Source organism: Dendropsophus ebraccatus, chromosome 14 (genome assembly GCF_027789765.1).
Source record: "Dendropsophus ebraccatus isolate aDenEbr1 chromosome 14, aDenEbr1.pat, whole genome shotgun sequence".
NCBI classification, from domain to species: Eukaryota; Metazoa; Chordata; class Amphibia; order Anura; family Hylidae; genus Dendropsophus; species Dendropsophus ebraccatus.
This window is the reverse complement of record NC_091467.1, coordinates 4,371,634-4,387,352: the sequence shown is the minus strand read 5'-3', so window position 1 is coordinate 4,387,352 and position 15,719 is coordinate 4,371,634. Positions and strand designations below refer to the sequence as shown.

Sequence of the window (15,719 nt, the reverse complement as noted above, 5' to 3'; positions counted from 1 at the left end):
CCCCCTGGGGTTGGGGTTATTCCCCCCTGGGGTTAGGGTTATTCCCCCTAGGGGACTTCTAGTATATGCACTCTGATCTCTCATAGAGATCCATGCAGTATAGTTATACTGCATGAATCCATGAGATCGGTGTTCTATTACTTTTGGCTGCTGCAGCCAAAAGCAATAGAATGCCGAGCCGGGATCAGCGCCATTACGGCGCAGACCCCGGCCCGGGATGGATGCTGGGATCGCTCCCCCCGCAATCGCGCCGCAGGGGGGCGATCCCCCCACTAGACCACCAGGGATGGATATGAGCAAGTATTTAGAAGCAGCTGTCAACTTTGACAGCTGCTTCTAAGTACTTAATTAGCGGGCACGGCGATCGGACCGTGCCCGCTAATAGCCGCGATCCCGGGCTACATGCGGCACCCGGGATCGCGGCAGTTCAGAGGGGGGTCGCCGCTCGACCCCCCTCTGAACTCCCATAGCGGCACGAGGACGTTCAGTAACGTCCTGGTGCAGCTATGGGTTAATTAATAGTTCGGGCGATTACGCACGCGGCGATAGCAAACATGTTTATTTATTTATTTGTTTACTTTTATTTATAACCTGGGAAAAGGGGGGTTATTCAGACATTTATTAGGGGAGGGGGCTTTTTATTGACAACAACGCTATATATTTTTTTTTTTTACACATATACTAGAAGCCCCCCTAGGGGACTTCTAGTATATACACTTTGATCTCTCATTGAGATCTCTGCTGCATAGATATGCTGCAGAGATCCATGAGATCGGCACTCGTTTGCTTTCGGCTGCTGCAGCCGGAAGTAAACGAGTGCCGAGCTGGGGACGGCGCCATCTTGGAGCGGTCCCCAGCCGGCTTCAGAAACGGAGATCGCTCCTCCGGGATAACATCCCGGAGTAGCGATCTCCGCCACTAGACACCAGGGAGACGCTGGATCCGGTAATCGGATGCAGCGGTCATGTTTGACAGCTGCATCTGATTACTGTATTAGCGGGCACGGCGATACCGGCAATAGGGCGTACCCGTGCTGCAAAACTGGAAAAAAAATCATTTGTACTGTCAAATTGAAATGGAGTTTTGTGTTTACGCCATTTGTTCCTCGCATCAGTACAATTACGATATGTAACTTGTATAACTTTTTTTTTTTTTTTGATGGCTTTTAAAAAATTAAAACCTTTAAAAAAAACTAAACTAAATGTATTTAAAATCGCTCTGTTCCCATCCTTATAACGTTTTTATCCTTCGGTCTATGGGGCTGTGTGAGGTGTCATTTTATGCGCCAGGATCTGTACTTTCTATCGGTACCTTGTTTGTGTATATGCCACTTTTTTAACACTTTTTATTAATCTTTTTTCTGGATTTGATGCGACCAAAAATGTGCAATTTTGTACTTAGGAATTTTTTTGGGCGGTTGTTCGGCCCCAAGTGCACCGAAACAGTTTGCTAGTAAAGGGATTAAACTCCCAATATCACAGAAACAGATGCTTCTAACCTGCTCATAATTTACCTTTTTTAGTGTGTGGGCTTACTACAGTTCACGCAAACTTAAAGGGGTACTCTATAATTTTTTTTTATATAATGCAGTTGTTGCAAAGAAAAACTCCTATTCTTAGTAACAAATCCAACAGAACATGTGAGGGTCTGTGCACACTAAGCAAATTTTGTGGAGTTCCACGGCTAAACCCCTATTCTCCTCTATCGCACTCCCCCAGGGCTCCTCCTGTCACATCTTTGTGTCCCCCTGCTGAATGCTGTCGGTGTTACCTCCAGGGCGGCCTCATGTCTCCAGTGGCAGCCCGCCTATCCAATCCTGGAACTGCGGTTAGCTGAGCGGTCACTTATTGTTGACACTGGACTGTCGAAAGTAGCGGCTGGAGTGTTCAGTGGGGGACAGAAGGATCCTATGGGAATATAGTGTCTATTATACTCTTTAGTTGCACAGAACCCACACTATATCAAACTATAAATGCCTGAAGTACCCCTTTAATAATGTGAAAAAATCCTTTGTAAAACATGAAGTGTGACCATAGCCTCATGGTGAAAAAAGTGTATGATTACCCTTCAGGGGGACCGGCTGTATTAACCCCATAATGTCTTTCATTTTTCCATCAGGCCGACAACTTTGGGCTGGGACGTATAATGCTGCTGCCAGTGAGAGGCGGCCGTCGCAGGTAGCCCGATGGTCAGCACCAGGTAACGGCACTCTCTGTGTTGTAGGTTATATGTGATGATATAGTGACCATGGCAGCTGACAAGGGGAATTCCAGATATTTATTGACTGATTTATTGATTGTTATAATAATAAACGATAGATGAAAGAGCGATGCATGGACTATGTTGGGATCTGTGGTAGTCAGTGAAGGTGAAAGTCACCAGAAAGTATTGGTGAAAGGAAATGTATATGTATGCAGGGGCGTAACTACCACTGTAGCAGCCATAGCAGCTGCTATGGGGCCCGCTGCTTCAGGGGGGCCCATTGTCCCTGAGCTGTCATCATTTGCAGCACCAGGTGTCCAAGCGCGGCTACCTGGTTCTCCAAATATCCCTTTAACTACAAGCAATCCTGACAACCTATTGCAGATATGACTAGACTTGAAGGCTTAGGGTGGTATTACATGGGCTGATGGGGGCCCGATAATACCTGTAAACAAGCAGCGATCTGCATCTCGTTTACTGGACCTATTACACGGCCCGATAATCGTTAAACATGTTACCGATGTCCTTGCAGCCCTTGTTTAAACTACATACATTACCTATCCACGTTCCAGGGCTGCTGCTGCGGTCTTCTTCTCCCCGGGTCCTGCGCGCTCTAACTTCAGTGTTGCCTGTCAGCTTACAGGCCACTCATCCAATCACAGGCCGGGACTGCTGCGGCCTGTGATTGGCCGGGCAGCCTGTCAGCTGCCAGGCCACTCTGAAGCAAGAGCGCGCAGGACCCGGGGAGAAGAAGACCGCAGCAGCAGCCCTGGAACGTGGATAGGTAATGTATATTGTCACTCGCCGGCTGCGCACCGCTATTACGCGTAGCTGTGCGCGGTCGGCGCCCGACGAAAATAGGTCCAAACCTATATCAACGATCAGCCGATGATCGTTGTCATCAGTTGATCGTTGTATTTATTACATGGCCGAATCGGCCAATTATCGTTCCGTGTAATAGTACCCTTAGTGGTCAGTCGGGAAGGGGGGCCCCATCAAAGGTTTGCTATGGGGCCCAGCCATTTCTAGTTTCGCCTCTGTATGTATGTATGATACATAATTCTGTGTACAGCTCCTAGTCCAGCGCTCTACATCTGTCTCTTGAGTTGGGACCCTTATTTACACAGGATTGACTAACAATGATTTATAAGCTGGATGATCCCAGCGATCAGCTTGAGCCAGAGATGTTCTTAGCCTGTTTGCTGGGCAGTATTTGGCCTGTTTGGCAGATCATTGTGTAAAAGGCGATCAGACCCCCACAGATAATACTGATGAGCCACTGCCTATACAGGAAGTGTTACCCAGAAGGAAGCAGAGCTGCACCCCCTGAAAACCTAACAAAGAAGCAGCTTATGTCTGTGGCAAGATTCTTTACACTCAGGAATTTCAAGCGGAATCCCCGCTTAATTTTCTGCTTGAAATTCTGCCGCGGATCCGCTTTCAGCCCAAAGAATTGACATGTCGGTGATTCCATGAGAGAAATCCCATAGAGTTCGACGTTTTTTTGAATTTCCACATTTCGCTCCTATTCTATTAGAGCTGAAGAAGAGGAAATTTCAAGCAGAAAACTTTCATCTTCAATTCCTCGCCTATTCCTTAGTGTGAACAGACCCTAACACTATACGTTTTTGTAGCTTTTCTGAGCATTTTTCTGCAGCTTCTTTGTATGACTGTACCTAAGAAGCTGCAGCGAGATGCTCACCTCACCTCATCTGATTCTACTGTCTATCACCTCCTAAGTCACTAAAATGATACCGATTCACCTACTATGGGGCAATCCCATAAAGAAAACATAAGTGGACTCCCATGAGTGGACCTCATACCCAGTACTATATGCACCTCTCAGAGGACGGTAACACTTTGCTTTACGCTGCCTTCCCTACACTTCACGAACTTACCCTACACGTTCTGTGCACCATGGACTCTTTATTACCAGATTGTCTGACGCTTCTGATAATGTCATTAAATATGCATCGGTCTGATTCGTGTAAATGCTCAGGTTAAACTGTGAGACAATCTCATCACTTGCTTAATAAGTGAAGACTTCATCAATATTTAGATCATTTACTGCAGTTTCCCATAACTAAAAGCATCATAAAGATCATTGGTCAGTGCCGGCCTGTCTCCTCGTCTGCCGGTGTCCACAGGTTACTAGGAACATTGCCGGTGTCTGCACTCAGCCCTGACCAGAGGCTGAGATATTGCCTAGAACTAATGCAGACTCTGCAAAACTGAGTGGAACTTCTTACGCTTCCATAGTGAGAGCGGTGATCAGTGGATTCATAAGGGGACTAAGGCTTTCACATCTCCAATACTACATGATGCATAATTACTAAACCGGACACCATCTGCAGCCAGACCAGACCAGAGTGCTCTTCATGATTTGTACTTGTGGATCTTATTTCTTTCTAAAGTGCAACAAAGGATAACTCCAATGTGTGTGGCACCTGTAGAGGAAAACTTCCTGTGAGACAAGAGAAGTTAAGAAGAAGAATACTGAGCTATGGCTGCTACATTGCTTCATGCATCGAGACAATAAATGGCTGTAGGGGTAGTCATTACTTCTAAAACAAACTGCAGAGAAGTCTATAGGCTTGCTCTTAGTATTAGTGTGACATTGCCTGTATTTCAGCACAGAATTTTCCTTTTAGTGTTACAGAATATGACCACTAGAGTGCAGTAGTGGACTTATTGCTGCTATCAGAATTGTACGTGTAAGGGCTTATGCCACTCTCCGCAATACATGGAGGTTACGGGCCCTGAAGCTTCGAAGTGGACGGGCACCTCTCCCAGCGCCATGTATCAATATGAAGCCGGGAGAGCTGCGAGTCCACGTTGCATCTTCACGCTCCGTAACCTCCATGGTTTGTGGAGCGTGGGAATAAGCCCTTAGGTCCCTTTTATTTCATGTTTCTGGACTCTGCATAGTCAATAAGGTTGAAAAAAGACAAGAGTCCATTAAATTCACCCTACAGGAATCCTACTGTGTTGATCCAGAGAAAGACAAAAACTCTTATGAGGCAGATGCTTTATGGTTTTTCATGTTTTTAGGCGTCGCTGTTAGGCAGGTCAAATTTATGGGAGGATTTACACTACCCCTAGTCATGTGATCTGTTGTAGGATTCTCCTCTCTGAATACAGTAGAGAAGAATGTGTTTAGTAGATTGGCCTTTTTCTTATCCCCCTTCACCATTTCACACAGATTATTTTTGAGGGGACCAACATTTTCAGTTTTGAGTCTCTTATTATTTATATCAGTGAATAACATTTTAGGATTTTTTTTTTACTATACTATTTATTATTATTATCATCGAACTTATACATAATGATCCATAAGTAAATCAAAGGCTTTCCAGCCTGTCCTTTTATGTGGTTATATCTTATCCATTACCTACTTATGAAAATAAGACAATACACATATTACATACACAATACCTTATACAAACAAGAAACACAGAAATAGCCCTACTCCAGGGCTATGGTGTTTGGGATGCTTAATTTACTCTCCAGCCATCTTAGTTATTCCCCTATTAGTAAACTCAGAAAGTAACTTTCCTCTCTGTTTATTCCTATTACTTTATTAGTTATTTCCTTCTTATTCACATAGATCTCTTTGCTCAGTTTCCCAGTTCTGCCATCTTTGATTAAATTGGGGTATTTGGTCTCTCCCTATAGCTATAATTTTTTCACATCTGAAAGCATGTTGTATTGCAGCAATTACCTCTTTCAAGTGGGGAATTACACTACTTCTCCAAGTCAGTATTAGGCTGCATTCCCACGTTCCGTGTTCCTCACGGACCACAGACGTGGAATGCCTGTAACGGAAACTCCCCTGCCTGGGCAGCATCTGTAATTAGATGCAGGGAGCGGGGGAACTGTATAGATACAGTATGTGCCGTGCTGTAATGAGAGCGCCGCGCGGCTCAGTACAGTTCCCCCGCTCTCAGCAGAGAGCACTGTGTCACAGACTGGAGAGAATACACCACTTCCTGCAGGACATACAGCAGTTGATAAGTACTGGAATACTGAAGATTTTTAAATACAAGTAAGTAAATTACAAATCCAAATAACTTTCCAGTTATTTGAAATATTATTTTTTTGCCAGAGTGCCCCTTTAATTGATTGCTCTGCTCATTTGCTTCTTCTGTACATTTGCTGTCCATCTCGATGTCGTGCTCTTGCTATACAGTGGTATTTACTTTCCACTCATGTGACACAGAAGTGTGGTAAAATACATTTGGTCTAGTAAAGCCTCTGGCTATGGGCACACCATGTTGTATGTTGTAATGACATTTTAGTGTTACCCTGAAGTATACTGGTGAATATGAGCATAATATGGGGTCATACATCAGATGCTTTATACTGCATCATTGGGAATGACCACTGGTAGGGATACAATAAGATACTGTGGTTCAAACAGTGACCCCCGGAGGACGATAGAGATACAGTTATACATTTACAAATGTCTGTAGGGCTGAGAATGGGAATAAGAAGAGATTGATGACATTTGAGTTGTAGAACATGGAAGAGACACCGAATGGCAGCAGAGACTTCTGTATAAGGCCAGAGCCAAACAGCTAAACACTACAGGAAGATCACAGGGTCACATCTAATGATCAGCGTGGTCACATGGTGACGTCACATTTTATTATCAGCGCGCATGGTGATGTCACATCTAATGATCAGCGTGGTCACATGGTGACGTCACATCTAATTATCAACGCGCATAGTGATGTCACATCTAATGATCAGCGTGGTCACATGGTGACGTCACATCTTATTATCAGCGCGCATGGTGACGCCACATTTAATGATCAGCATGGTCACATGGTGACATCACATCTAATGAACGTCAGTGTGGTCAAATGGTGACGTCACATCTAATGATCAGCATGGTCACATGGTGACATCACATCTAATGAACGTCATTGTGGTCACATGGTGACATCACATCTAATGAACGTCAGTGTAGTCACATAGTGATGTCACATCTAATTAACAGCATGGTCACATGGTGACATCACATAGTGATGTCACATCACATTGTGACATCACATGACACTGACAGGGCAGTTACCCTGAAGCAGACAGATTTTTGTTTCCATATTGTATGTGGTTTTTCCAGCATTGACCTCAATATAAATTGCTTCTGACTTGATTGGCTGATTTCCATTTATAGGGTTAAATTACAATTGTAACAAAGCCGTGCAGCAGCATGTCCCTGACAGATCATACCAGTATGTCACCATGTCTGTCAGTACCTGATATTAAACACTAGGTGGCAGCACAGGATGGGATATTGATAGAACTGTGTATAAATGTGCTGTAATACACTAAACGAGCATCGGGTGGCAGTACAGGAAGGAGCATTGGTGGAGCTCTGACCTGACTATAGACTGCTGTAATACTGTACTCTGTTTCTTAACCTGTGACTCTACAGTGGTTGCAAAACTATGAGTACCTTCAGATGTCCAGGTATGATGGGAGCTGTAGTTTTGCACATCCACCATTGGACACACCATCAGCAGATGTGGCTTTCAGTACGATCTCTAGGCTGATAACACACAGCTGTATACCTTCCTGTGTGCTCTTGCTCATTCACTCAAAACCTCCTAATATCTCCTAGAAACATAGAAAATTATAAGCAAAAAGTGACAAGCAGCCTCCCCCCGGGGGGAATGGGACCCCGCTCTGTATCATTAGCGTTATGCTGCAGGGGTTTGCAGTTGCCAACATATATGTTGCTGGCAGTAGAGGGGCCCATGTCACCCCCTCTAAGGCCCTATTACATGGGCGGATTATCTGACGAACAGGCCAGAATGACCCTGTGTAATAGGGCTAGCTGCCAGCCCAGGAATGAGCAAACGCTTGTTCCTGGCCTGGGGCATGGGGACGGGTAAGTATAGATCCTTTACTATGTTCCCACACTCCCCTGCCCACACTAGATTTTTTTGTGTCCTCCAACCTGTGGCTTTCCAGTTGTAGCGGAACTACAACTCCCATCATGATGATGTGAATTGTAATTTTGTAGAAGCTGGAGTAGCAACATATTGGGAAACCTAGTTGAGAAGATTAACCAGAATTGCGTATAAAAGTGGTCTTCTAGGTGGGTGGTCTTCACATAGAAACAGGTCACTATCCCCAGTGTATGGGGGATTCACACACTATTACAGGAAATGTGGTCTGGGTCTCCTGGAGAGGTTTCACTGTATATGTAATACTGATTATAACCACTGTGTGGAGACATAGGATGAAATATAAATGTGCAGTAATACTGACTATAACCACTGGGTGGAGACATAGGATGAAATATAAATGTGCAGTAATACTGACTATAACCACTGGGTGGAGACATAGGATGAAATATGAATGTGCAGTTATACTGACTATAACCACTGGGTGGAGACATAGGATGAAATATAAATGTGCAGTAATACTGACTATAACCACTGGGTGGAGACATAGGATGAAATATAAATGTGCAGTAATACTGACTATAACCACTGGGTGGAGACATAGGATGAAATATAAATGGACAGTAATACTGACTATAACCACTGGGTGGAGACATAGGATGAAATATAAATGGACAGTAATACTGACTATAACCACTGGGTAGAGACATAGGATGAAATATAAATGTGCAGTAATACTGACTATAACCACTGGGTGGAGAGATAGGATGAAATATAAAAGTACAGTAATACTGACCAGGATGGAATGATGGTGCTGGGCTCATTACTATCCTGTGATAGGAGACATGATCCTAGATGTGAAGGATATCTTTGTGACCCTACTAGTGGACACTATGGCAGCACATGGTAATGCAGTTACTGTATTCTCCTGCATATAAGATTACTTTTTAACCCAGGAAAATCTTCTCAAAAGGCAGGGGTCGTCTTATACGCCGGGTGTCGTCTTATAGGGCAGGTGCTGAAAACTTCGGAATTGGATTGGAGAATCTGCAGTCGCTGCATGCAGTGGGGGGAGCTCAAATATGGCCGCATCCCGCTGTATGCGACAACCGGGCAGAGCAAGCTGCAGGCGTCCGGGGTATGGAAGAAAGACATACGGTAGAGTGGCGCTGTGCCCAGAAAAACACCCCTCTGTCACCTGTCTGGCCTCCCCTGTTTCCTACCAATATTACTGTACCTTCTTCTCTGCCTCTCAGATCTCACTGCTGTCTGATTTAAAATTTTTTTTTATTTATTAATTTTTATTTGGTGTGCGTTGGAAGAGGAGTAGTCTTAAGGTGAGTATATCCCAAACTCTATATTTTAACTGGAAAAGTTGGGGGTCGTCTTATATGCCGAAAATTACGGAATGTGACTGGTATGTTACATGGGCAGGCGAGGTATCATGTACTGGGCCACTTTTGCACTTTTTCTCCTTTATTGACTCGGACAATGTGGTGGTGCTATATAACGGTGCTTTGTCATGGAGGCATCTCTGTGTTTCCTGCATCCGCTGCAGCGTACAATGCTCAGGCCATGTACAGTGGGGAAAAAAAGTATTTAGTCAGTCACCAATAGTGCAAGTTGTCCCACTTAAGAAGATGAGAGGTGTCTGTAATTTACATCATAGGTAGACCTCAACTATGAGAGACAAAATGAGAAAACAAATCCAGAAAATCACATTGTCTGATTTTGTAAGAATTTATTTGCAAATTATGGTGGAAAATAAGTATTTGGTCACCTACAAACAATCAAGATTTCTGGCTCTCACAGACCTGTAACTTCTTCTTTAAGAGTCTCCTCTTTCCTCCGCTCATTACCTGTAGTAATGGCACCTGTTTAAACTTGTTATGAGTATAAAAAGACACCTGTGCACACCCTCAAACAGTCGGACTCCAAACTCCACTATGGTGAAGACCAAAGAGCTGTCAAAGGACACCAGAAACAAAATTGTAGCCCTGCACCAGGCTGGGAAGACTGAATCTGCAATAGGCAACCGGCTTGGAGTGAAGAAATCAACTGTGGGAGCAATAATTAGAAAATGGGAAGACATACAAGACCACTGATAATCTCCCTCCATCTCACCCCGTGGGGTCAAAATGATCACAAGAACGGTGAGCAAAAATCCCAGAACCCCGCGGGGGGACCTAGTGAATGAAGTGCAGAGAACTGGGACCAATGTAACAAAGCCTACCATCAGTAAGACACTACGCCAGTGCCAGGGACTCAGATCCTGCAGTGCCAGACGTGTCCCACTGCTTAAGCCAGTACATGTCCGGGCCCGTCTGAAGTTTGCTAGAGAGCATTTGGATGGTCCAGAAGAGTATTGGGAGAATGTCCTATGGTCTGATGAAACCAAAGTGGAACTGTTTGGTAGAAATACAACTTGTCGTGTTTGGAGGAAAAAGAATACAGAGTTGCATCCATCAAACACCTTACCTACTGTAAAGCATGGGGCTGGAAACATCAGGCTTTGGGGCTGTTTCTCTGCAAAGGGGCCAGGATGACTGATCCAGGTACATGAAAGAATCAATGGGGCCATGTATCGTGAGATTTGAGTGCAAACCTCCTTCCATCAGCAAGGGCATGGAAGAGGAAACGTGGCTGACAATGATCCAAAGCACACCGCCAGGGCAACCAAGGAGCGGCTTGGTAAGAAGCATTTCAAGGTCCTGGAGTGGCCTAGCCAGTCTCCAGATCTCAACCCTATAGAAAACCTTTGGAGGGAGGTGAAAGTCGGTGTTGCCAAGCGACAGCCCCAAAACATCACTGCTCTAGAGGAGATCTGCATGGAGGAATAGGCCAACATACCAACAACAGTGTGCGCCAACCTTGTGAGAACTTACAGAAAACGTTTGACCTCTGTCATTGCCAACAACAGAGATAGAACAAAGGATTGAGAGGAAATTTTGTTACTGACCAAATACTTATTTTCCACCATAATTTGCAAATAAATTCTTACAAAATCAGACAATGTGATTTTCTGGATTAAATACTAAATACTTTTTTTCCCCACTGTACTTCCCATTATAGTTTATTATAGAACACTATTAATTTAGTGGTGCTGCATGTATGAAGGTGTTATATGCATGGTGATTGACAAGGAGGAAGAACAATAGATATAAAGCACATAAATGGCAGACTGGTACAGAGGGACCCTGCATATCCATATATGCAGAGCTAGGCTGGTTGTTACGGGCTGCTTCCTGCACATGCGCCGTAACAACCGGTCTAGCTAAGCATATATGAATATGGATAGTGGGCGGGCCGGGAGGGGGCAGGCTAGGCGGGCTGAGCGGGTGCTCAGGGAGCATGGGGAACGCCCCAAATGCTCCGATCACGCTAATTAGCATAGCAGTAATTAGCCGAAGCCGATACCGGACCCCACAGGAATAAAAAGGACAGCCCGGGAATCCTGAGGTAAATAGCGGCTGGCTCATATCAGCAGGTTCACTGCTCCGAACCTGCTGAGAGTGCCGCTTTAAAGTCTAAATCAACAGTAGATATAAAGCTAGTCTGTAGTTTACATTTATTATTTTTATTTTAGTTATCATGCTGTAAAACAAAACTAAACTTACTGTATCCAGGTCCAGTCTCCTGAAGGCAGCTATATAACAGCTGTACTAACTGTCTCCAGGTCCAGTCTCCTGAAGGCAGCTATATAACAGCTATACTTACTGTATCCAGGTCCAGTCTCCTGAAGGCTGCTATATAACAGCTATACTTACTGTACCCAGGTCCAGTCTCCTGAAGGCAGCTATATACCAGCTATACTTACTGTATACAGGTCCAGTCTCCTGAAGGCAGCTATATAACAGCTTTACTTACTGTATCCAGGTCCAGTCTCCTGAAGGCAGCTATATAACAGCTATACTTACTGTATCCAGGTCCAGTCTCCTGAAGGCTGATATATAACAGCTATACTTACTGTATACAGGTCCAGTCTCCTGAAGGCAGCTATATAACTGCTGTACTTACTGTATCCAGGTCCAGTCTCCTGAAGGCAGCTATATAACAGCTATACTTACTGTATCCAGACCCAGTCTCCTGAAGGCAGCTATATAACAGCTATACTTACTGTATCCAGGTCCAGTCTCCTGAAGGCTGCTATATAACAGCTATACTTACTGTATCCAGACCCAGTCTCCTGAAGGCAGCTATATACCAGCTATACTTACTGTATCCATGTCCAGTCTCCTGAAGGCAGCTATATAGCAGCTATACTTACTTTATCCAGGTCCAGTCTCCTGAAGGCATTTATACCAGCTATACTTACTGTATCCAGGTCCAGTCTCCTGAAGGCAGCTATATAACAGCTATACTTACTGTATCCAGGTCCAGTCTCCTGAAGGCTGCTATATAACAGCTATACTTACTGTATCCAGACCCAGTCTCCTGAAGGCTGCTATATAACAGCTATACTTACTGTATCCATGTCCAGTCCCCTGAAGGCAGCTATATAGCAGCTATACTTACTTTATCCAGGTCCAGTCTCCTGAAGGCAGCTATATACCAGCTATATTTACTGTATCCAGGTCCAGTCTCCTGAAGGCAGCTATATAACAGCTATACTTACTGTACCCAGGTCCAGTCTCCTGAAGGCAGCTATATAACAGCTATACTTACTGTATACAGGTCCAGTCTCCTGAAGGCAGCTATATAACTGCTGTACTTACTGTATCCAGGTCCAGTCTCCTGAAGGCAGCTATATAACAGCTATACTTACTGTATCCAGACCCAGTCTCCTGAAGGCAGCTATATAGCAGCTATACTTACTGTATCCAGACCCAGTCTCCTGAAGGCAGCTATATACCAGCTATACTTACTGTATCCATGTCCAGTCTCCTGAAGGCAGCTATATAGCAGCTATACTTACTTTATCCAGGTCCAGTCTCCTGAAGGCAGCTATATACCAGCTATACTTACTGTATCCAGGTCCAGTCTCCTGAAGGCAGCTATATAACAGCTATACTTACTGTATCCAGGTCCAGTCTCCTGAAGGCAGCTATATAACAGCTATACTTACTGTATCCAGACCCAGTCTCCTGAAGGCAGCTATATAGCAGCTATACTTACTTTATCCAGGTCCAGTCTCCTGAAGGCAGCTATATACCAGCTATACTTACTGTATCCAGGTCCAGTCTCCTGAAGGCAGCTATATAACAGCTATACTTACTGTATCCCGGTCCAGTCTCCTGAAGGCTGCTATATAACAGCTATACTTACTGTATCCAGGTCCAGTCCCCTGAAGGCTGCTATATAACAGCTCTACTTACTGTATCCAGGTCCAGTCCCCTGAAGGCTGCTATATAACAGCTATACTTACTGTATCCAGGTCCAATCTCCTGAAGGCAGCTATATAACAGCTATACTTACTGTATCCAGGTCCAGTCTCCTGAAGGCTGCTATATAACAGCTATACTTACTGTATCCAGGTCCAGTCTCCTGAAGGCAGCTATATAACAGCTATACTTACTGTATCCAGGCCCAGTCTCCTGAAGGCAGCTATATACCAGCTATACTTACTGTATCCAGGTCCAGTCCCCTGAAGGCTGCTATATAACAGCTATACTTACTGTATCCAGGTCCAGTCTCCTGAAGGCGGCTATATAACAGCTATACTTACTGTATCCAGGTCCAGTCTCCTGAAGGCTGCTATATAACAGCTATACTTACTGTATCCAGGTCCAGTCTCCTGAAGGTTGAAAAAAGAGACTAAATACATGAAGTCCCGACCAGTACAGAGTGTCACTGCTCAATGCATCCATCAATCATATGACTGCCGTCTCTATATGCCGCTCCTGAACACTCTGCTTTTGGTTACCGGTGGCTGAAGAAGTTGGATACAGCCCTAGTGAGAGGACTACATCCAGTTTCATCAGCCACAGTAACCAAGAGCAGAGCGTTTAGGACCGGACGAGCCTCAGCGTGCTTGAGTTTCGCTCATCTTTAATCTTTTGTGTTGCTCTGGGGGGCAGGGTGGTTGTCGTCTCACTGTTCTATCACCACTCACCAGCTACAACTATAGAGCCATGTAATGTCAGCCTGGTCGCTCATTGTCCTCTCTGCTGAATAGTTTATTATGGCAGCAGTACAAGGGTATACACAGAGGAAGGCACTGCACATCCCAGACTGATCAACAACATAGATTGTGCATGTCCTGTTCTCACCACAAGATGGCAGTCATCTTCCATACAACTTTTATATATCTGCCACTTGTAGCTAACAGGTTGTTTTGCGCTCCAGTAAAATACAGAATAAGGTCTGGAAAAAATGGTGTTTTACGCATTTTTTTCAGTGTTTTTTTTTTTTTTTTTCAAGGCATGATGCTTTACAGGCTTTTTTTTTGCTTTCATGTTATACTCTGTGGGTATGACTATGTCAAGAAGGGATTATAGAGAGAGAGAGAGCCCTGTAAGCGGTTGTGCCCCTCTGTGGGTATGACTATGCCAGGATGGGATTATAGAGAGAGAGAGAGCGCTCTGTAACCGGGTGTGCACCTCTGTGGGTATGACTATGCAAAGAAGGGATTATATAGAGAGAGAGAGAGCGCTCTGTAACCGGGTGTGCACCTCTGTGGGTATGACTATGCCAGGATGGGATTATAGAGAGAGAGAGAGAGAGAGAGCGCTCTGTAACTGGGTGTGCACCTCTGTGGGTATGACTATGCAAAGAAGGGATTATATATAGAGAGAGAGAGCGCTCTGTAACCGGGTGTGCACCTCTGTGGGTATGACTATGCCAGGATGGGATTATAGAGAGAGAGAGAGAGAGCGCTCTGTAACCGGGTGTGCACCTCTGTGGGTATGGACTATGCCAGGATGGGATTATAGAGAGAGAGAGAGCGCTCTGTAACTGGGTGTGAACCTCTGTGGGTATGACTATGCCAGGATGGGATTATAGAGAGAGAGAGAGAGCGCGCTCTGTAACTGGGTGTGAACCTCTGTGGGTATGACTATGCCAGGATGGGATTATAGAGAGAGAGAGAGCGCTCTGTAACCGGTTGTGCCCCTCTGTGGGTATGACTATGCCAAGAAGGGATTATATATAGAGAGAGAGAGCGCTCTGTAACCGGGTGTGCACCTCTGTGGGTATGACTATGCCAGGATGGGATTATAGAGAGAGAGAGCGCTCTGTAACCGGGTGTGCACCTCTGTGGGTATGACTATGCCAGGATGGGATTATAGAGAGAGAGAGCACTCTGTAACCGGGTGTGCACCTCTGTGGGTATGGACTATGCCAGGATGGGATTATAGAGAGAGAGAGAGCGCTCTGTAACTGGGTGTGCACCTCTGTGGGTATGACTATGCCAGGATGGGATTATAGAGAGAGAGAGAGCGCTCTGTAACCGGGTGTGCCCCTCTGTGGGTATGACTATGCAAAGAAGGGATTATATATAGAGAGAGAGAGCGCTCTGTAACCGGGTGTGCACCTCTGTGGGTATGACTATGCCAGGATGGGATTATAGAGAGAGAGAGCGCTCTGTAACCGGGTGTGCACCTCTGTGGGTATGGACTATGCCAGGATGGGATTATAGAGAGAGAGAGAGCGCTCTGTAACTGG

General features: G+C 45.0%; 1 long non-coding RNA gene across 2 annotated transcripts in view; it reads left to right on the top strand.

The window, feature by feature from the left end:
* The window catches only part of LOC138772872 (uncharacterized), a 57,337-nt gene that overhangs the window by 8,224 nt on the left and 33,394 nt on the right, over positions 1-15,719 (top strand). For both annotated transcript variants that reach the window (XR_011359842.1, XR_011359841.1), the window contains exon 2: positions 2,119-2,199. This is a non-coding gene — a long non-coding RNA (uncharacterized lncRNA). The remainder of the gene's footprint in view (positions 1-2,118; positions 2,200-15,719) is intronic.